General features: G+C 39.9%; 1 long non-coding RNA gene across 4 annotated transcripts in view; it reads right to left on the bottom strand.

The window, feature by feature from the left end:
• Positions 1 to 23,722, bottom strand: part of LOC147238591 (uncharacterized) — a 36,854-nt gene extending 13,132 nt beyond the window's left edge. Inside the window, exons 1-6 of one of the 4 annotated variants that reach the window (XR_015111791.1) lie at positions 23,671 to 23,722; positions 23,124 to 23,278; positions 21,306 to 21,467; positions 2,425 to 2,545; positions 1,268 to 1,326; positions 432 to 1,037 (exon numbers count right to left, since the gene is read on the bottom strand). This is a non-coding gene — a long non-coding RNA (uncharacterized LOC147238591). Of the gene's footprint in view, positions 1 to 431; positions 1,038 to 1,267; positions 1,327 to 2,424; positions 2,546 to 21,305; positions 21,468 to 22,281; positions 22,673 to 23,123; positions 23,279 to 23,670 lie in introns of those variants that run through there. The other 3 variants (XR_015111792.1, XR_015111793.1, XR_015111794.1) reach the window with 3 other exon arrangements.

Raw genomic sequence — 23,722 nt, 5'->3', positions numbered from 1 at the left:
CTGCCCAAATCAATTTTCCCCCCGGCTAAAACGGAACACGCAAGTTCAAAGCCAACCTCAGGCCAAGTTCATTTTGCAGTACTGAAGAATTGCACAGTATATGAATACTTTTGCAGTATTTCAATAAAATTTTCTTTTAAAACGTAATAACAATAATGACAATAATAGTCAATCCCTACAGAAAAATGAGACAATGCAATCGCATAATTCCACACATGATCAGCCAAAGTCCTCACATTTATGCGGGGGCTGCATTTTTTTCAAAGACGCCGCACTTTCGCACCATGGATCGCCGATTTCCACGCAAAACGCACAAAATATGCAGGACTTGCATGATTTAAATAATCCCCGCATTTTCATTACAAAAAAGTCCCGCATGTCTTCGCAGAAAGTTGAAAAATGTTGCGTTTACGTCACACAAAAGCAGCCATTTTCCTCCTGTTGCCTTGGGAACGTCGTGAAGTGACGTCATCAAGAAGCCGCAAACTCAACGAAGAAACAATGAAGTCCGCAAAGTCAGTCTCATTTGCCAACAAAAATAAGCTGGGAACTTGTTTGACTCATCAAGGTTTTTTTAAGTTGGAGCCGTGTGTTTATTGAGGTCTGAAATAAAACCAGACGAGGACTTCATTCCTCCCAGTACTTCCTGTGTCGTAGCACGCTTGCTTATCACAGGAAGTCGTTAGAAACGACTCAACATCAAGGTCCTAGCCTAGTGAGAACAGAATGCTGGGGGAATCACTTTTTTTGGTCTTATTCATCAAACCACAATTTTGGCAATTTCCCCCAATTTTTGAAAATTCACGCAATTTTTCGCGTAAATTTGCATAAATTTCCCACATATTCCATCATATTTTTTTAAGAAAACGTGCTGCATAATCAAGGATTTTTACTCGCAACAATCACAAAAGAAAACAAAAACAAAAACCTCTGAATTTTTTTCCTGGAAGGAACGAATAATAAAAAAGATGTATCTGACACTCCTGGTTCCAGTGCAAACATCAGGCGCTGATTTGGAGTCCCCATAGGAAGCTGTTCTGCAAAAACAAAAACAACTTCTATTTTACAAAAAGTACATTTTGCACTTCAACACTTGTGGTCCAGTATAATACTAAGCACTGTTTTGGAGTCACCAATGCATCACATTGAAGATATAGAAATAAAAAAGCATGAATTTTTTCACAAGGAAAAATGTATTTTGCACTAACATATTCATACAGAATACAAGAGGCTTAAAAAATGCAACACAAAGAGGCGTGTGTCATACCTCTAGTCCAGTACCAATATTGACCTGATTTGGAGTCCCTAGATCACATGACCTGGAAGCTATTGGGGTTAAAAAAAAAAAAAAGTTTAACAGTACATGAGAAATGCATTTTTTTCCAGTAAAATATTTCTGTTTAATATCAGAAGTTGTCAAATGAAGTCGAAAGAGTTGTGTCCTATACGTCTACTCTGGTTCTACTATTGAACTCTCATGCTGATTTGGAGTCCCTGGGTCACATGACATGTAGTTGTTGTGAAAACACCTGTAGATTTTGCATTCAATAAAAAAAAAAAGCATTTTGGAGTAAAATATGCATAGAAAATACAAGAGGTTATTAAATGCGGTAGAAAAAGTTGTGTCCTATGATTCTAGTTCAGTACTAATACCTAGATCTGATTTTGGAGTCCGTAGGTCACATGACACAGAAGTTACTGAAAAAGAAAATTCTGCAGGACATGAAGAATGCATCTTGCACTAAAACTTTTATGTCAACCAGAAGTATATGACACACTTCTTTATTGCATTTTATAGCCTCCTATATTTCATATGAATATTTAGGAACAAAATTCAATTTTTTATAGCATTTTCAAGTCTTTTAGAGCATATCTGAAATACTGCTGAACCCTGGTTTGCTAATGCTGCTGTGGCCTACTAAACCAACGAAAAACAGAACTCTTAAGTAATAGTTGCTGCTACAATTGGGTTGTGAATTCAAAATGTAGATATAAACAAAATAAATGTGTAATTCAACATTCATTTTTTTTAGGCGCCTTCTTTTTCAGCTTCCTTCCTGGCAATTTTGCAACATTTGCATTAAGATTCAAATGATTCATTTTTTTTCTTTTTTTAATTTCTTCCGGCATCATTTTCGACTTGTTTCCATTTATTATTTAATTTATTTTAAGAGTTTTTTTTTTTTAATTACATGAAGTGCACAGTCCATCCATTTACACGTTATTCTGAGTTTGTCAGGTCACCCAATTGGTGGTTTTCGCAAGAGACAGACGTAGTTACACGTTTCAAAATAGACGCACATTGAGGGATGTGACCCATAGTGTGCTTCGTGCGCGCGCGTGTGTGTGTGTGTGTGTGTGTGTGTGTGTGAGCGTCAGACAACAGGTCATTTCATTGTAGCTCCAGAGATGAAAAGACCTGACCTTCCAGGGCACTGCTCTCGCCAACATCAAGCTACGTGACATCTGATCCGAGAGCTGTGATCATGTTGCGGAGCGCCTGTAGGGCAGTTTATGTGCAGTGCCATCCGCAGTGACAGAGGTTCTGAAAACCATCGAAGAATGAAGAGAGACGTCAATGCTCCAGTGACAAAATCTCTCCAGACAGTGAAGCTGTTCCTGGTTTTAAGATCCGTGAGCGTACACAGGAATCAATAGTACATCGGAGGAAACAGATACTTGAGACTAATGGACACTGGGAATTGCAGCTGATGGGTGAAAAGGCTGAAATTCATATTGATACCGACATCACAGGCTGGTGGGCTCCAAAGGGGCGAGAGAGAGGGGTCACAGGTTGCTTTGACAGCCTAGCCGCTCTTAATGGAAGCTTATCGACTGAATTGGGAAGAGGCTACAGTGACTAACATGTGACAAGGAGGCACAAAGTCTGCGCAAGATCGCACCAAAATAAACGTATCAGTACGGAATCTTGGACATAGTGCGTTAATATCAGTTTCTTAGTAGTTTTGAGGGGTTCTCTAACTTATAAAAATGTCAACAAAATGTTCCAAAAAAATGGACAAACTAAACATCAGCTAGGACAAGCTCAACGCTGGCTAGGACAAGTTAAACGCTGGCTAGGACAAGCTGAACATTGCCTAGGACAAACTAATCATCAGTTACGGACAAGTTAAACACTGGCTAGGGCGAGCTAAATGCTGGCTGGGACGAGCTAAACGCTGGCTGGGACGAGCTAAACGCTGGCTGGGACGAGCTAAACGCTGGCTAGGACAAGTTATATGATGGCTAGGACAAGCTATATGATGGCTAGGACAAGCTCAACGCTGGCTAGGACAAGCTCAACGCTGGCTAGGACAAGCTCAACGCTGGAATTAATTTCATCCAGTCACTGTGTTTTATCCATGCCCAAACTCAGCTACATTAATATGTTTAAATGTTCAGCTTGTCCTAGCTAGCGTTTAGCTTGTCATAGCTGACATTTTAGCCTGTCTTAGCTGGTGTGTCGCTTCTGGTAGTTGGTGGTTGTCGTGTGCTAGCCAGTGTGCTACTGTTTGGATATTCTCCACTTTTGACATAAAATAAGAGGAGAAGAAGCTCAATACCTCCATGACGCAACATAATATTTTTTCATCAATCTCTGATGAAATATCCACATTGCTACTGCTGTTGCTGCTCCAGCTAGCCTGAATCCACATGGCCCTGATTTTCACAGCTGTTATGCAGGGCAGTGCCTGGTGAGCGCTGCATCCACAATAGATTTAGCTGTGATTTAATAGCGATAAACAGATCAGACTGATGCTGAAGTAATCATATCACGAAACCGATTTGTTCTACGCATTTATTTATGCTTTGTCCAGTCTGAAAGCATAAGGACACGCAAGCAACCATTAAAATGTTTGTTTTCTGAATAGAGTTTGGTACAGGGATATGAATTTCCATCTGTTTCTGTAAGTCGTGACCTAGCATTTACTTTCATCATCTGTGAATCCCCCGTGTTGACTGACTCAGACTGCAGTGTTAAAGTGACAGTTAATTGACAGCTGGTGTATTTCCCGTTGATTTACCCGCCTCTTCCAGGCAATTGGTGAAAGCACAGTAACCCGACCCACATTTCTTCTCACATAAATGTACGAATCTGAACTGAAATCATTTTTTTGCTTCTCTCTGAATTGGCTGCATGTGCTCGCAGAAACGTCTCTCCCTGCGGGGCCTGAGCAGCTGCGCATCACTCAGCTCATCCAGTGTGAAAGCCCCAAAATCACAAGTGCAACAACCCAGTCGTGGGAGTTTATCATCGGTCATGTCACTGAGCAATCAACCGCTGAAGGGATTACAAGTCGTGCTGCGGTTGACGCTGTGAAAAATGACAACTTAACCCTGAGGAGGGATTATTGGGTTGCAGGCTGCCTGCCAGGTAGATGCACCTGCGTCTCTTTGATAGGCCCCTCCCATCACAGCGGTTAAAGAATTACGTCACACCTGAGAAACAACTGTCTCTCTTGAAAGCAGCCAACGCATTTACAAAGACAAAGACATCCAGCAGCGCAGTGCACTCACTCTTGTTCAAGCTCAGTTTCGTTCTCCAACAAATCAAATATTTGATTTTCAGCGGATTAAAATATCATTAACTAGCTTTCAGTGCAAAATCCTCACTGTTTATCTGCATATTTTAGAACTTTTTCATCACTACTATAGGAAAGTCGATGAGGAAAACACACTGTTTAACATTATGGCCAACTATGTGGCTATCAAACAGCTCTCTTGAAATTACGTAATCTTTAAGGTTTAAGTAGGATAGAAGAGGAAAATGAAATAAATTGCAGGGCCAACTGTGTTGTTGTGCCAGAAAAAAAACAAATTAGTGGTTTAATGTAAAACAGAGTCTAAAGCAGATTCTAATTTGGGGGCAGACCCTGATGCCAAACACGACAATCTCACGTACCTTTTACGTTGTGGTTGTACTACAATGCAGCTTAACAGAAAGCCAAATTATAGAGCTGTTTTAATGTTTCTGCGTGATAAAGTTGAACATTTCCGCAAACTGAAAGGCTCAAAACAGCGGCATTGTTGAGGTCACAGACGTTCCTCAAAAACGATTCCTTCGAAAAGAATGCATCTTTGGGATGAATGAAGCGAGTCAGTTCAGTCATTTCTCAGTTCAGCTGAGCTCTCTAAGGCGCATTCACACTGGCCACCTCAGCGGTTCGGGTCGAGGTTTCAGACAGAGTGCGGCAAATTGTGGGTCAATTTTAGCCCGGCAACATTCCTCCTCCAAGGGTACACTTATTGTTGCCTCCATTGCTATGTAAATCCAAGCCGTCAATGTGGCGGTTCGGTGAGAGGTGGGAGGAGGTGTCTATGGTGACGCAAACGCGTAATCAAAACGCTCACCGGTTCTTCCGCATCGAACACCTCAGAGACCCTGACCCTAACAGAGGCTGCTTGCTGCCAGAGCAGTAAATTGCCATTTTCTGGCAAGAGAACCGTGGATAACCACCTCACGGGACTGGGAAGGATGGCTTGTTGTATGAAAAGTCACAGAGGAACTTGGCCGGTGTGGCTATCACCGGATGATGGACGGTAACTAGCAAGTTGAAATTTTAAAAAAAAAAAAAAGTACCACCAGGTCTGTGACCACAACAGCAGCAGCGGCAGAGGGAGGTTGGACTGGGACACTACCAGGTTTGCCAGACTGTCAAGGGCTAAATATTCTCCCGACATATAACTGTTCACGCACAACTTCGCACTGCACGTCAGGTCACATGTTTACGCCCACACAAGTGCTGGAGGAATATTACACCTCCATTTCACACAGACAAGACGGTAAATTCCCGCCTCTACCGGGCCGCAAATTAGGTGCATTCTGTGTCTTAAAAGGGCTTAATTTGCGACTGAGTGAGGCAGAAAACAGGCACTGTGAACGACTTGATTCATTCACTGCAAACAAAAGACTTCAGTCACTTTCCGCATTCCTCAAGACAGTGGCCAACGTAACCAGGAGTGACTACACTCATAAGCCACACAACTTGTAGAAATTAGGCTTAGCGAGTCCAAATCTAAGGCTAAAAAGACTAAAAAACATCCCCCCAAAAATTCACAAAACCTCACTCTCTGACTTTCTGTGAGAAAACTTTTAAAATATTAAGATCTATAATCTGAGCCTGCAGTGTTTGTCAAAAGTGACATCACTACTGACTCATTGTCAGCCGAATTATGAGCTGCATCATGAACCAGTCACTCAGGTTTCAGGAGAGTGAGTCAGAGTCCGCAATCCCTTCAGTCAAGGAGCGAATGATTCAGTGAGTAAATCTTTTGAGTGAACCGGTTCTGTTGGTTCGGGACACTAAAAAATACTGGATTTTGCCAATCACTACCACTGAGACCACATGGGTGGAACAGTGACACTGCCTCCAGGCTGCAGCTCTGACCTGTTGACCCGCTCTTTGGCCTTCACTGACATCTAAAGCGAAAGCATTTGTAGCCGTCCAGCTATTTTGGTTTGAACCACTCATCTGACACAAATCTGGCAGCTGGGACTGATGTGCGGATACAGATGCCAACATGTAGGATACTACAAGACACTAAATAATCAAGATCTACTGCACAGAAGAGTGAGGAAGCCTTGAAGATCCTCTCAGCTGACATGTGGATGCAGTTTGATACCTGCCTGAAGCTGAGCTCTCATCAACAATATGATGACTGGGAAATGTTCAAAAGGCTCATTCAACCTGTCACGTACTATCCAAGACGCGATTAACACGGCTGTCGACACTGCTCGTCGGCTGAGATGAGTGATGAGCTGCAAAGGTCACAGCCACTTCAGACTGTCAACAAACATCTCTGTCGTTTCAGTCATTTGTCAAGAACGCTGTATTTCACGTACCGTCTTTATAGAACATTCCACCCTGGACTGTAACTTAAGATAAGATAAGCTCAAATAAGATAAGAGATGAGATGAGATGAAATAAGATAAGACTAAAAAAGACTAGACAAGACAAGACTAGGCTAAGATGAGTTAAGACAAGACTACATAAGACAAAAGGTAAGATAAGATAAGTAGATTAGATAAAATGAGATCAAATCAGATAAGACTAAAAAGGATGAGACAAGACAAGACAGGACTAAATAAGACAAACTTTGACTGGTGACAAGGTAAAATGAGATTAAACAAGTTAAGACAAGGTAAGATAAGACTGAAAAATAAGATGAGATAAGTTAAGACAAGACTACATAAGACAAACCAAGACATATGATGAGATAAGATAGGCGAGACAATATAAGGTAAGGTAAGATAAAATAAGTAGATTAGATCAAATAAGATGAGACTAAAAAAAGATTAGATAAGACAAGACTAAATAAGACAAACCTTGACAAGAGATAAGATGAGCTAAGACTAGTTAAGAGAAGCTAAGATACAACTAAATAAGACAAGATGAGTTAAGACATGACGACATAAGACAAACCAAGACATAAGATAAGATACGATACGATACGATACGATACGATACGATACGATACGATACGATAAGATAAGTCCAACCAAGATAAGAAAAGATAAGATTCAGACACAAGTCTTACAAGAGAAATATCTTAACTGTGATGGTTCTGATCAACAAACCCTTAAGGGGATTTTCCTGTATTATTTTGTCCACAGCACCACTGAAATGTGATAGAGAACATCTGTTTTCTCTAAAATCAAACAACACATCATAAATATACTTGTCTTCACATCCCCCGGTGTCTAAAAGAAGATGCAACTCAGAAGCTTTCAGACATAAATTATTCACCACTACAATTCCAACAGCCCTACAAAAAGAGAAAACTGAGTTTGTGTTTATTTATCTCCTAAATCCACAAATAGATAGCTGCAAAATGTTCCTCATTAAAAATACATGACGGAGAAACAAATTGTGAAGCTTAGGTGCTTGTTTCTATTCTGCAAAAGTCCCAAAACTATGTATTTAATCTGATGATAAATTTACAGAATTACAATTTGATGGTTGTTTTCTTCAAGGTGAAACAAATCTTAAGCAACAGAAAACCTAAAATTCATAATATACTGTACTTTTAGGCCTTTTCCTTGAGTATATGATGTATTCATATATGCTATATTCATATATACCATACCTTAACTTGCTTGCTGATGCTAAAGAAGAAAGGTTCTTAACTAAATGTGCACACATTAGCCTTCTACATATCCAAGTGACGAACCATTATGGAGCAACAAAATGATTAATTTGAAGTCAAGTTTTTGTTCTGATCACAACTCTTTGTTCCCACATACATCCGGAGTCCTCAAGTCCATTCATACACTGCCAATGGAACTTTTGCTGTGGATTACGGAGAGACTGTGCTCAGCCTGCTAGCCAAAATAAGCTAACAGTCTAAGAGTGCACTAGTTAGCGTTATGCAGCTATCCCTCTAGTGTTCCATGAGGATATTCCACAAATGTAGGTGTCACAAACAGACAAAATTCACCTCTCAGACGGTGTTTCTATCACCTTGCCAGGGGCATACTTTGTATTCTCAATAAAAATACAAAATTGTATATTAAACCCGAAAAACTATGTTTAAAAAAAAAGGGAAAAATTCGTATCGCTGCAAGTTATATAGCTAAAAATGAGCTAACTCTCGCTATAAAGCTGAAAATACACAGTACTGTATTGGTACCATTCATCCATCCATTTTCTTTAATGCTTATCCATAAAGAGTTGTGGGAGGGCTGGAGCCTATCCCAGCTGACACTGGGCGAAAGGCGAGGTTCGCCCTGGACGGGTTGCCAGTCCGTCGCATATTGTATCAATAACTACAACCCAATTCATCTTATAAACAATAAAACAAAGTGTAGTAATAATGGAGTAATAATGCAAGTACCACACAAATATGTTATTGTGGAAGTGGAAATACATCAAATCAATTGATTTTCAAATCAGAAATCAATGTCCATTTCCTGTTTCCAGCAGTGAGTTGTCATTACAATTTTACCCATTTTTACAAATATATTCTACCCTTAATGTTTCCCTCAACAAGCTACTTATTTTCAACAAACCTCAAGCCTTATCACAGCATTACACACTTTAACAGCCATACAAAGGTTTGCGAGGATTCCAGTGTTAACAATATTACATTTAACTGCAACGATCTCTTAAATTTTGTTTTTCTCTGTCACCCGTTGTCCTAAATTATGAAACAAGCAAAAAACAAGTCAACGACACATGAGCAGGTTGAAGCGATTGGTCAAACCTCGTCTGTGTTTAACATCAATCACACCCAGAGATTTCTGAGCTCTTCTTATTCTCTAGATGGACCGGAGCACTCGCCAAAAACTGCTCTGAGATTTAGAGGAAAGTGGCAGAACAGATTGTTATGTCACCATTAGGGATGTGTAATAAAGTCATATTTCCTTTGCATTTTGCATGACCGGAGGGCTTTCCACTCTCGCTTGTCTGCTCCTCTCACGTCAGCCTCCCTTAAGTGGAGCAGTTCTGGGCTGCAGGTTTTGCCTCGCTGCCGCCAAAGAGTGTCTGTGCCAGATACCATTGCATGATTACACTCTGCAGCGCACAATTTGGTCGACAGTGTTAAAGCAGGAGAATAACATGTCCTAGGCCTCATTAAACGCCCACACTTTTGGAAATGCGAAACCAGTTATTCATCTCTGGAAAGGGAATAGAAAGCTAAAAGTGATGAATTAATATCTCGAATGAGGATGTCAACAGATATTTCCAGTCACTCAACATGATAAAAACCTGGCTTTAAACAGCAACATCTGAGACAGCGTGGAGGGTTTTGAATCATTTTCCGAGGCAAGATTCCCGTCGCTGGCGTGTGTCATAAGTTTTCAGTAGTGGAGGAAATGATGTTGACGGTGACAAACAGTGACAATCAAGTAGATACAATTCATTCTGTTTCCTCTGAGCTGCAAAACACTAAAGTTGTTCTGGCATTTGTCGCCAGCAGCTAATACAAACAGAACAATAATGCTGTGAATGTGCTATAAAAGAGCACGCCGTCATGTTAATGCTGCTCCCATTTTCAAATAATATTCAGAATGGGTGATGTGCTATTTTCCGTCCATACTCATGAATTGACAAATAAAGTAAATCATAATAAATTGTCTATTTGTAAGGCGCGCACCACCTTTGATCATTTTAAAATTTAATCTGTCTGCAGCTTTATGCAGAGAGAAAATTCAATGAAAATTGCACAAGTACACAGTTTTTAAAAAAAAAAAAAACGTCACAAAAAAAGTCAAAGTCAGCTTTATTGTTCAAAAGATGTTGAAACGCCTCCACTGACCTAAGCGCATTTGTTGTGATGCAAGTAAAATTAATAATTTGTCATTTTGTAAAATGTAATCTCAGCTCTAAGGTTTTCTGTTGAAATGGTACAGAGTTACTCAAAGTCCTGTACCAAGGTAAATGTAATATATCCTGAGAAATTAATTTTTTAAAAAAGCCCAAATATGGTAGGATCTTCCTGGCTCTGTGCTCCGCCCCTCCACCAAGTTTCATGACACTTGATACTGAGTAATCTTGCTGGCAGATGGCAATTCAGATAACACTCACGCATTCACACATCTGACAAGGTCCTGGTTAAAGCTGCAAGCAGTAACGAGTGGGCCTTTGCAAACCCATGCACACCGGAGTGTGCGACTGTTTCATCAAGCTAAGGGGTGATAATATTTGGACTTTGCATGAATGACACACAAATGTTGCATTGTTGTGCAAATATCACTTCCTGTATCCACTAAGTGGTGCTAGAGAACACACACTTAGAGGGCTGTCTCCTGAAAGGTTGGTTGGTTCGAAACCGAGTCAACTGAGGTTTTTCAAGTCAAGGTCTCTCTCTCAGAGAAGACAAGACGAGTAGCGCATGCGTTGCTGCGCTACTACTTTTTATATGCTCCAGCCCAGTAGGTGACAGTAATGACTGTTTATTTAGATTTTATGCATCTGTAGGCACTAAATACTTACACTTCTACAGAGACATCTGAGTCAGTGGCAAACCTCAACAAGATGCACCCGTGCGAGGCCATTCATGTGCGGACCATCGGTGATGACTGCCGGGTTACAGACAGCCGGTGAATGGGGAGGCCCTGCTAGCAAGATGGGCTAGCCATGTGTGCTAGCTGCAGTTAGCCCGACCATGCCTTAGAAGTGTCTGCAGCCATAAATACTGCATTCATGAGTAACGTTAGCATCCACTGCTAGACGGTCACGACGATATACCAAAATGACAGGAACTTGCTGGAATACTTGCTTATTGAAAATTTAAACGTTTTTATAAGTTTTAAATTACAGCGGTCATGCATTTATGCTGCAAAATCACATACATACTCCCATTTATGATGAAATATACCCAAATTAGCCGTCGTCATGTAGTTTGAAAGGAAAGAACCTGCAGGTTAACAGTCGCCTGTGAGGTTCAGACTCAATGATTTCCAGTTCTGAACCTGTCATTAACCTCCTGTACAAATTGACAAGCTAATGTCTATATTTAGCGTTGAGGGTGAAATGCACGTCAGGCCTACAGTGAACGGCTCTCACAGTACAAGAGCCTGTTGAAGGATTACATTACCAGCCTCTCAAGTGGCGGCGGCTTCTGCTCAACTCTTCCTTCAGCCTCTCTGGTTTCAATTTTAGCCAAAGTAGCCACAGGACAAAAACTTCCAAGGCATTCTCAGTCCTCAGATGGTAAAACTTCTTATCACACTAGTTTAAAGTGACAAGAAGTACGGCACACGAGGGGGGAGAAACATCAGCCCCCTGCTAACTACAAACATGTTACAGTATGTATGGACTTTTATGTCTCTCAGCGCTATCGTGTTACACTTCCTGGTCATGGATGTGCTAATGCTATTTAAGCTCTGTGGTTTTATGATGTGGTTGCGCACAGCCGAGGTCATGTGACTCCACCAATTGATCTGTAACTCAGCCCTCGAATACCAAAACACGTAAGAAAACCATCAATGATGATCTCAATGTGCTTGTTTATGTACATGCTTAACACTGACGCCTGCACCAGTTTACTCAAAATGACACTTTTCAAAATATTTATTCACAAAAAAAAATGCAGGAAACCTGCTGTTGTGAATTTTACTTTTACACATTGTTTTGGCAACTGAAAGCGGTCCTGTTAGGCCAGGCATTTGGTTAACATACATCTATCACACTTGCATTTTATAAATGCTCACGATGCTGTTTTGTAGCTGTTTGAATCCTTTAAGTGTGTTGTTGAATTGCTTTCTAAAACACTTAGTCCATTTTTTTTTTGTCCAGTTCTGTGTACGTCTCTCGATTCCTGTTGTCATTAAACATGCTTGGCGTGGTTGCTTATGTTAAATTTTTTTATTTTAATTCACATTCCTTAACAAGACAATACAATGTTTGACGTTATCTTGACAACTTAAGGCTGTACGGCCTTCAATTTTTTTGTGTTTAGCTAATTTTTGACAGAATTTGTTCCTGGAGTAAACACCACATTTAAGTCAAGTAAAAAATGTTTTAAAATTTAAAAAAAAAACAACAACTTCTTTTTAGATTTGTTGCAGTTTTAACGAAGTTGGAAGATGAATCCGAGAGGATTGTTTCAAAAGTCACAAGTCTACGTTCAGTCAGCCGTTTCAAACCACTGCTACACAGCCTTGTTAAACCTTCAGACTAAAGGCCAGTGTGCTCCATCTTTTTTGATGTCTACATGCAACGTGGACGCAACTGAAGTGCCCTCAAATGCGACTGGTCAAAGCTTCCCCGTCCCAACATTTCTCCCTCGCCCACAGATTCTGCATCTCCATGCAGAATCAGTTTTTACAGATTAATACGGATGTAACTTGTGTTGCTGCATCCTCTTAGGTCCAACTGGAATAACAGTCTTCTAGAACAGAAGGTTGTCATCACTCCTACAAACCACAACGTGTTTCATTCAAAAATACGTTGCACGTCAAGTGGGAAAGGCAGCAGAAGCGATGACTTGTCGAGAGAAAGCAGAACAGCAAAAGACAGCAGTTTAAATTCTGCTTTAAGCTTCGAAAAGACTGAAAAGGACTTCATCCATTGTTTTGTCTGTGAATGTCTTTCAACAAACTGTTGTGTGTCTATGCACTCTTGTTGGCTGTATTGCATTGCGCCTAACCATGGTTTGCAGAAAAGTAAAAAGCCACTGTCTTATTCTGGCGACTGGGTTTGTCTCCAAGCTTTCATTTAAAATCCATCGCTAACATTTTGGAAACATTCAGTGTACAGGCTGGAGGAAAGAGAGCGTCCTATAGGAGACTCCACTGGTGAGAGTATTTTAGTGTAATTGTAGTTTGGCTGAAACCTTTTGAGGGCCTAGTTCATCTTGTGACTGAAACAAAGCTAAAAGATTATAGAAAAATGTCATTCCTCACGACAGTTGCCTGAATCAGAGGTTCCAAGGGAGGGCTTTTTTTCTGAAGTAAATTGAAAAAAAGAAAATGAACAGAAATACCCGTATTTTTGCCTCAGTTGTTACTAAAATTGGAATGAGGGATGTATGGTTCCTTATTTTGTAGCTATTCTGGGGTTCCAGGAGTCTAAATGGCCAGCCAAGATGGTGGAGACTCCTAAAGACAGGACTGGAGAATATATTTCCATGTTAGCTGCAGGGGAAAACAATTTCAGTGACAAACAATATAGTACATGAGCAGACTTGAGGCTTGAAAGACTACTGATCCCACCACATGATATAGATTACCTGGGCGCCCCATTAGAACTGCTGTTTGATCTCAATGGCACAAATGGATCCAAGGTGAAGAAATTGTTGGTAATTATGATTGATGATGACGGCAAGAGGAAATGATTTGCGGCCTTTAAATTCTCAGTGAGAAAGCAGCTCTTTATTTAAACCGTCCGCTGGAGGAGCTTCAGGAAGCTGCAATCAAGCGCAAAGCTCGGGGTGATGAAGATTAGAACAACGACGTTCCATCCACAGTTTAGAGGGGGAAAAAAACAACAACGTTATTACGTTTGTAGACCAAATCTATTCGGTGTGTTGGAGATTAATTAGTCCACATTTGTGTTTAAAATGACCCAAATCACAGTTGGTAAAATATTCTATATCATTCTAGTCCAACATGAGCTTTAAAACCCAAATACTAATCGTTTATATCAGGATGTAAATGATTACAAGTCAGTGAACGCCAACAACACCTCAAATTCAATTCTTGATCAGGGTTAGGAATTGACCAACATTTGTCATTTTTCATGTAATCAGTATCAGTGATTTTTTTAAACAGTCATCAGTTTGGGTTCATTTTTTTTTACTCAATAATGTACCAGAAGAATAAAAAGCACTTCAACTATTCTGAGCAATAAACTTCAAAATCTGATTGAGGATTTTTATTTTGTTCATTCAGTTCAGTGAAAAGCTTTTGGGAACTCCAGACACTTTAAAGTTCAGCCCCCCAAAAATGACGGTCCAATTATTTTATCGACTTGTTTATCGATTTTTTTCTCATTTTTTCAGGAAGTCTACTGTTTTAGAAAAAAAGTATAGTTCAAAAAGACGCTTTCCTTTAAACACATTTTAATTTAAAAGGCCTTGGTGTTGGGGTTTGTATTGCTGTAATTTCACGGCATGTCACCGAAATTTTTTTTCACATTCACTGCAACCCAATATCAGCCACAAGCATCTGTTATTGGCATCAATTTACTAATAATCTGTATCAGCCCTGAAAAACCATATCGTCACGTCGACACTTCCTTGTTGGTGGTTTGAGAGTTAATTGAAGTCCAAAAAACTTGAAATGCAGACGGCCTCCATCGGTATCTCAATATATATTTCCTGTAAACTAGGTGCGCCCCCAGAAGCATATGACTTAGCACAAAAGAATGTTAGCATTAGCCAGTCTGTCCATTTTGCGCTTAACGCAACTTAAAAATGCATTTTGTCAAAAGAAGCTAGTGCCTCAATTGAAGGCTCATAACAGGCAGAATATCACCGGAATGTTGGCATGTTCATCCTTACTACAAGGAAGAATGACACGCTAACTTCCTTAGCATGAGCTAGAAAGCAAAGTATGGCCATGAACAGACACAAGAACCCCAAATTTGTGTCCTTAGTGACTTTTTAATCGTCTCCTAGGAATGAGACGGGCAGGTTTGCACAAGGTTTTTTTTCAACTTGAAAATCCTCCCTCACAAACATGAGTGATTTGCTTTGGGTCGTAGATGTTCACATTAAAAACAGCTAGGGCTAAAACAAAACAACGCAATTTACCAAATGTTACACAGGTGGGTTTGGGGGATATTTTTCATATTATAAAGGGAGTCCTTTTAGAAAAATGCAGATTTTTTTTTCTTCGTGATTGCTGGGGCCCAAAATCCTTGATTATGCGGCACGTTTTCTTAAAAAATGGGATGGAATACGCAGGATATTTATGCAATTTTATGCAAAGAAATTGCAGGAATTTGCAAAAATTGCAGGAACTTGTAAAAACTGCAGTTTGATGAATACGACAAAAAAGTGATAACCCCAACATTCAGTTCTCACTAGGGTACGACCTTAATGGAAAGAGTAATTTCTCATGACTTCCTATGATAAGCAAGTGTGCTACAACACAGAAAGTAATGGGAGTAATGAGGTTCTTATCTTGTTTCATTTCAGACCTCAATAAACACACGGCTCCAACTTACAAAGTGTTGATGAGTCAAACGAGTTCCTAGCTTATTTTTGTTGGCAAATTAGACTGATTTGCAGACTTCATTCATCATGCCTTCTTCGTGGGGTTTGCGGCTTTTCAATGACGCCACAACTTTCCCAAAGCAATGGGAGGAAAACGGCTGCTCTTGTGTGAAGTAATTGCAACGTTTTTTAACTTTCTGCGAAGATATGAGTGACATTTTTGTATCAACAATGCAGGGATGATGAAATCTTGGAAAACCCCGCATATTTCGCTCATTTTGCGCGGAAATCAGCGACTGATGTGACACAAATGTGCCTTCTTTGAAAAAGTGCAGCCCCCGCATAAATGTGAGGACTTTGGCTGATTATACGTTGAATTGTGCGATCGCATGATTGCGTTTTTCCTGAGGGACTGTAAAGGTGGTTACACCAGCATTGGTCTCCTTTATCCAATGCAAATTAAATTTGTATTTTTCCAAGCATAACTTTTCTTAGCATATCTAAGAAAGAACTCGCTGAAAGAGCTAGAAACATTTTCTTTTCAGACAAGTGACAAAGTGGAATGCAACAGATACCAAAACAAATATATCCATTCATGTACATTTCGATTTTTAGCCTTCACTGCAACACCTGAAAATCTGCCTGACGACAGAAGCATTAAACCTCCACTATCGGTGCCCTAAACTTTTCATGTTACAACAAGTACGACGATTTCTGCTATTGATATGACAGCATCAAGTTAATCCAGGTCTCAGGGGGAGTATAATTTCAGCAGTTAAAACCTACAACATCTCTCCAAATACAAAATCCTGTTTGAGAAGACTAGAAATCAGAGCTGTTCCTCATACTTCCCCTCAGAGACCCCCGCTTTCACCATTTTCTTCCAACTGCCTAAATTGTGCAGGAAAGATGTAGCAGTACCGCGGCATCTGTGACTCATCGTCTAGAATAACTCTCTAAATAAAGAATAGAAACAATCTGCTCTCATTTCACTCGCTGCACCTTCACTCCTTCTCTGTTGCCAGGGCGATGACCAAATGCATTTCGTATGCAAACTTCACGCTCCACTGCTTCCTGAGCACAGAACCGAATCATTGTTCCCCTTTAAAAAAATAAAATAATTAATTTTACATTTTTAATGAGCGGCTGATGGCTTCGGTAAGTGAGTACACGAGAATGCAGGATGTTGAGGAAATCCCCCTCATCACGCCTCAAATACTGGTGAGTTGGGGGAAGGGAATGTGGGTTTTATTTGTGGTAAAGGATTCCTGCGTTGAAAAGCTATTAAAAATAGAAAACCGCAGGGAAGGCGCATTTCTTTTAGGACATTTTAGCATCACCATGTGTTCCCTGGACCCAAAAACTAATTGCATTTCAGATAAGGTTATCACGAAAACGTTTTTGAAACGGAACAGATTTGGTTCACCAAGGCAATCTTAACAAAAGAATACCACTTATACAATTTTTGAATCACAAATGCAATCGCTTAGAAGTGCAAAGCTAACGTTATGCTATGTGCTAACTGCTAGCTTTGTTGAGATGCTTGTTAGAAACCACTGTAAGGCACATAATGCTTACTAATTCACATGTGGTAATTACCAATTTATTTCATGTCATAGAACCAAATATTTAAATAGCTTAATAGAACCATGTTTCAAAACTTTTACCAAAAACCCATATCTTTTAGACAAGGGTACCAAATGTTCAACAATGCTAATTTACTGTCCGGTTTTAGAACTCATTTTCATGTCACTCTATTAACATTCAGCATAAAAGCTAAAGAATTCTGTGTTATTTTTGCGGTGGAATCCAGTTAGTCAAGGAGACTCCTCAATTTTACGGCTGATTAGCCTGATGCCAGGATTATCACTCGTTATTTTAAGGCAGATAATACGAGATTAAGACCTAATGGGATCTGTGAAATCAAATGGAAGACAACCAGAGATCTCTCTCAAAGAATTATCAGCAAAATGCTGTTAAAGCTACTCAATGGATAAACTGCTGAGGAGTTGACCAAAACCTTATCCTAAGGGAATACTTAACACAGAAATCCTCTATGTTCCACACATCAGGAGTTTAAAAGAAAGAAAAAAGCTCCATGAAGAGAAAATTGTTCTGTGTTTGAGGTCATATAATTTCTTCCTAAAGGCTGCACAAAAAGCCATTTCAGTGTTGCCCCAATATGCACTGTTTATAGCACGAATTCTGCCCTTTTTTTCTGAGGTAATTAGCTTGCGCTCAAAGCTGTCATCTCCATAAGTGCAGCTGCTTTTGAAAAAACAGGGCAAGAAAACAAGAGGCCAGGCCTCCCCAGGCTCAGTGCCCACTGCAGCCGGGATTATGGCACCAAAGGAATGCTGAGAAGCGTGTATTGATTTGGCCTGACACTTGCTGCCACATTTAGCTTAGCTGCTGCTGACTCCCAAGGGCTTCAAGCAGTTATCTGCCATATTCTCTACTATCTTTAAAGAGAGCAGAGAAATTAACTTGTGCCATAGCAGATACATCATAATGTAATTAGCTTGTTGTGCCTTTTGACGACGAATACTCCAAGTTATTGTGCAGAGGGGCTATGATTGATTAGCCTATTAGCATTAGCATGGCGTGCAATATACTGGTGCTAATCAGCAAACGCTTCTCAGTGCAAAAAAAATAAAGAGTATTTGTTACATTCTCTCCTTGATGTGATTCATGTGGTGCGTCCCAATTCCAACCATACTGATGCCTACACATGAAAGGGTGACAAAAAAAGAATATCCAAAAACATTTGTATGCTTGCTTCATCTTCAAAGCAAGATGAAAGCTTTTGTTTGAGACCACTAAAACAAATTAAGATCAAGTCCATCAAGTAAAAATTTGTAATTCTCTCTTTTTGTCACAGGTAGCTTGATAACTAATTCATAGTTTTGTCGATTTAAATAAAAACAAAAACAAATCAGTGACCTCCCAGTTTTGGTTCACTGTGTAGGACAGTGTGAATTTGAGTCAACTTGTTGAAGTATTGACTCTTTATTCAACTGTGCACGAGCTGGCTTGCTGTGACAGGTTTTGGTCATGTGGTGGGAATTTAGCATAAGAGCATGAGATGGGCTGAAAAGTCTCTGGAAAAGGGTAAGTAAACAGCGTTCTATCCTTTGTCAAAGTAAGCCAATTGTGCTGAATTATTCTCAACTAATTTCTTAATTAGTATACAATACAGGTATAGTCATATATGTATAAGCTGGAGTATATTTTTAATAGAGGTGGTCTTGTCTTAGTTCCCAAACCTTAGGGGACAACCAACCATCTCAGGACAATACAAAGTAGGACAATTACAGAATCTCATGTTTTCTGATCAAAGCAGTCAAAAAAAAATTGACTGGGTTGCCCGATTTTAGAGTTTGTTGGCGCTCTCGAACGTAGGGCTGAAGATGTGAGATTTTCCAAAATGTGTCCCTTTTAAATATTAGCATTTAGTCAGAAGAGGCAAAGTATTTCTGAACATCTAAGAGGTGCAGTATTGTGTCTCCAGTGGCGTTTGTCGGCTTTTTAGCTTTTCCAGATATGTGGAAGATACTGGTTTTCCGCATAACTGTCAGGATTACGGTAGAGCGCAACAAGCCTCTGGGTTCAAGCATGGAAGCGATGCAATGGTAGATTGGTTGCATACAGTAAATCTCTCTACTGCATATTGCAAATTTCATCTCAAGGTCAGCCAGTGAAGCAGTTTCTAAAGGCTAATACTCTCGTAACATTATACTTGTGATGTTCAACGAGATTTCGTGTGGTGTCACGAGCAAATTTGACTCTTCACATTTCTGCTCAGCTGTAAACATCTCATCACCAAGCGTCGCTGCTCCGCCTCAGCAAATACTAGCCTGGAATCATCCGACACTTCACCCTTCGCAGCAGCCAATGGCTTTAAGAGGCCAAACGTGCTGTTGTTTTATTGATGTTAAGGCACTTCTGCGCCCTTCAGTCCAACACTCTTTTCGAGCAGCGGCTCACCCCTTTTTCTCTCTACAACTGTCAGACAGATCTCATTTCTCCTCTTTTTATCGTTGTGTTTTCCATTTAATTTAATTCTCCAGGCAACAGTTGTAACATCACAAGGCATCTTCTTCAGAATCTCTGACAGCCACAAATGCAGTTGTGGGACCGTGCTAGATGAAATAAGCGAAGACAGCTTCACAACTGCCAGGGGTGATATTCTAAGATCGGGCTGGAATCAGAAGTTTTGTCGGTTTCAGTTAAGCAGGCTGCTGCTAAATGGCTAGAGCCAAGCATCAGTGCACCCAACGGAGGCTCCAAGATATTGCTGCATGACAGCTAAAGTAGCCGGGTGCATCACGGACATGGAGCCAGCCTTAAGAGCCCTCAGGCTTTCTCTTCTTCATGACTGACTTTTAAGTGTTTTATCCCCGGGACACGGTGATGATGTGCATTAAGATCAAGAACACTTATTTCAATCGTGCTTTATGTTTTATTCTGCCCATAAATTCAGTGCTGTCTAGACTGCGCTTAGCTGAGAATAGCTCACATGGGAGGACCCGACTGTAAGTACCAAACGTCCAACATTAGCTGTCGCTGTTATTGCCACTATGAGTGAATTGGTCTATGGAATTTAGAAGCACAATGTCAATGTGACAGGATTTCTACCTAAAAATGTGTAAATGAGATGATTAACCATCATATTAAGAAACTGGCGCACAACGGCTTAAGATAAAGTGGTCACCTAGGAACTGAAGGGGTGCTGGTTCGATCCTCACTTCTCCTGGTGACCACGTCAAAGCGTCCTTGAGCAAGAAACTGAATCTGATGAGAGGGTATATGCGCCTGTGCAGACATATTTCAAAATGTAACACACGTCCAATTTGTCAAATTTCAATTTGATAAAAATATAACTTATAAATACAGAATAATCAAATTGGGAGGAGAATCTTTATATTGTGGCCTCAATTTTTTTTTTCTTCCTTTCTTTATGGCCACTCCAGGACTCCGTTCTATGCACCAGGCACAAACCTCAAAGGCAAGCAGGGGTGCAATGGAGGTCCTGGGCCACAACCAGGGCCAAACCTCAAACCTCAGCATGTGATACACCAACTTTCACAAGATTTTGCTCATACTAACCACCTTACAAATGCCCACATCTTTGAGGAGAGGAAGTGTTAAAAAGCCAAAGTCTCTTGCACCTCTAGACCTGGCTGACCACCCACACCAGAAACTGACCAACAACACGAAGAACATTGCACTTCTCAAGGCCCTGGGCCCAAAAGAATTGAGAATATGAACACAGAATAATACAACACCTCACCATATGCCAAAATATTCCTCCCCTTTGTTTTTATCTCAAAGTAGGACATGCATTATTCATCAATACCCTGGAACAGCTCCAGGTTCATGGGGTCTAGAAATCCTTGTGACCTCCACAATATTCTAGCCATGAAGTAAAGAGATGTCACTCTAAAACACAAGAAAGTAACCACAGGATATCATTTCTCATCAAATCATCCCACCATAAGATGTTTCCTTCACTGAAAAATGCTGATCTAGATTTGTTTGACAAGAGCAGGATTAAAACTGTCAGCTCAGCACAATGAAATACATGCCTCTTACATTTGCTGCCAAACCAGACCTACTGGCCATTCATGCACGATTGCTAACGGGCTAGCATGCTAAGCAGTACACAAATTGGTGATTAGAGAGCAAAGAGCGCTTACCTTCTCACCTCATGTCAGGTACTTGCAGGTGTCAGTTCAAGAAGATCATGAAAAGAACTCCTTTGTCAATCAAAGAACATGTGAATATCCTGAAAAAAGGGAAACTTCCTGGAAAACTGTGACTTCCTGTTTGATAAACCAAAGATCCCATTTGTCTTCCCCCTGTTTCAAAATAAAACACAATCAGGAAGTGAAGATATCCGTGCTGTCACTTCACTGGAGTAAAGTTAATTCTGGGAAAGAAAAAAAAAAGGAATCTTCTTGATAATCGCTGGAAGTAAAATTGACTGCAGTTTGGATTGAGGCATAGTATGCACCAAATAGCGACTTTTAAAACATTCTGTCATGGCAAACATTAATGCAAAACAGAAACAGCTGCAAGAAATATAAGGGCCGTACAGCAGTTTTTAACCAGGATAAAAGAGTAAGACGTGGTCATATAAATGTTTCTCAGGAAGCCAAAGAAGACGGCACATGTTCTGATTCATCATTTGCATTTGCTAAAATGCATATTAGAAAAACAAAGTTGCATTATTTCCTATTAAAATTCCTAAATTAGATGTGAAAATTCCTGTTGATGTGAATTATTCATGTTTGGTCCAGATTTAGTGGGTTCTAATGTTTCACCAGCTGTCAGAGTATATCACTGTTTTAGGAACTTGTTCTGTTTCCACTCAATCTTAAGAAAGTTAGATTTGACAGGATGGTGAATTTAGACCTTACAATAAATCATAGTGTGGGCTCAGTTTAACTACAAATAATAAATCATCTGGTCCAGTATGAAAAATAATTCTCTGTGCACAGCTAAGTGAGAGGATATATGAGGAATTCAGTTCGCATTCTACTTACTCTACTAGAACACCGACTAGACCTTACAAGGAAGCAAATCTTTATACTTAAAGTGATAATTAACTTAAAATGACTCTTTTGCCTTTCAAGTACTAACAAATAGGAGCTTATGAAAATGTTCTCTTACCACTTTGACACTTTTTCTTGACTCCAGAAGGCAGACAAATCAGAGAAAAAGCCAGCCATGTATAGTTAGCTTGAAGCTAATGAGGCTATATAGCCACCAACTACAAACAACAGCAAAAATGTCTGTTTACTAAATTTCATACACTTTAGTCAGTACATTCCACATCTTTTTTTCTCCAGCCACATGCTTAATAATCCACAAATCATTTTTAAAAACCTTATCCTTAATTGATTTGAACTAAAAACCGGCTAATAGTAACCTTTTGATTCATTGCCCTTTCACAGTCGCACCTAGCTTGACCGGTTTAGTTATAGTTAGCTTTTAACTCATATCAAAAGAGTTTGTGGATTACTGAGCACACAACTAGATGAATAAGATGTGGATTATATCAAACAATGTTTTTGAGAGTTTGTAAACAGACATTTCTGGAGAGTTTTGCTGATGTTCGTCGCTGGTGGCTACACTGCACCATTAGCTTCAAGCTAAATGTACATGGTTAGCTAATTCTATTTTCTTGAGTCACAAAGAAGTGATGGAGCAGAGAAAAACCTCTACTGGAGCTCATTTGTGAGTACTTGAAAGGCTTAACTCCACTTTTGGCCTCAAGTATCACTTTAATAGGCTACATTCACTGCAGATATTTGGAATTGTCAGAGCTGGAAAAGCATGGGAGCGTTTTTATGGAGGTCCATCGTGGCCAATATTTTGTGGAACTAACTCATTCTTACACTTTGAATCAGCAAAACTTTCTCTCCACTCTCGATGAGCTTCATTTTACAGTACTTTTTCATGGTCAGAAGTGACAGATACAACATTTATGAAGCACTTGATTTAGCTTTTACCCAGTGTTCACCTTTAGCCCATCACTGAACTCGAGGGTGTTTGTAGCAAACGTACACGGCCACGTTCAGTTCCTGCATGGCTGCTCTGGCACTCAGACAGGTTCAGTGTTGAAAAATATCCAATATGGGGTTTATAGTGGACAAAGGAAGAGACTCTGTGACAAAAAAAAAAGTAGTCTGTGTCATCAAATTATATATATGTATATATATATATATTATCTTCTTATAAGAGGTCACTTTCAGGTGTATTCTGCCGTGTTTTGTTAACAGAATATGGGTCGTGAATGTTGAGCTAATGGAAAGTTCAAAACTTAAAGCACCACTATGACCTTTTCAAAGAAGCCATTTTGTCTTATCATAGCAAGTGTAATTTATATAATTGATTATCGATCAGTTCCATTTAGCTGATATTGTTCTTGCTGTTATGACGTGTCATGACTGCTAGCATTTAAAAGACCTCTAGAAACATTTTTGAGAGTTTGAGAAGTTGTTTTTGATGTCACTTGTCATGAAAGCAGTTTAGGTGAAAGGTGGCAAATACACTTACTCCTAAGTTTCTTTGTTGTCAGTTTAAGTCCTACCCATCAGCTCGGGTGATG

Source organism: Aulostomus chinensis, chromosome 24 (assembly GCF_037954235.1).
Source record: "Aulostomus chinensis isolate RoL2024-O1b breed Wild chromosome 24, RoL_Achi_v1.0, whole genome shotgun sequence".
Lineage (NCBI taxonomy): Eukaryota > Metazoa > Chordata > Actinopteri > Syngnathiformes > Aulostomidae > Aulostomus > Aulostomus chinensis.
The sequence above is the reverse complement of the archived record's forward strand: the minus strand, read 5'-3'. Positions and strand labels throughout refer to the sequence as shown.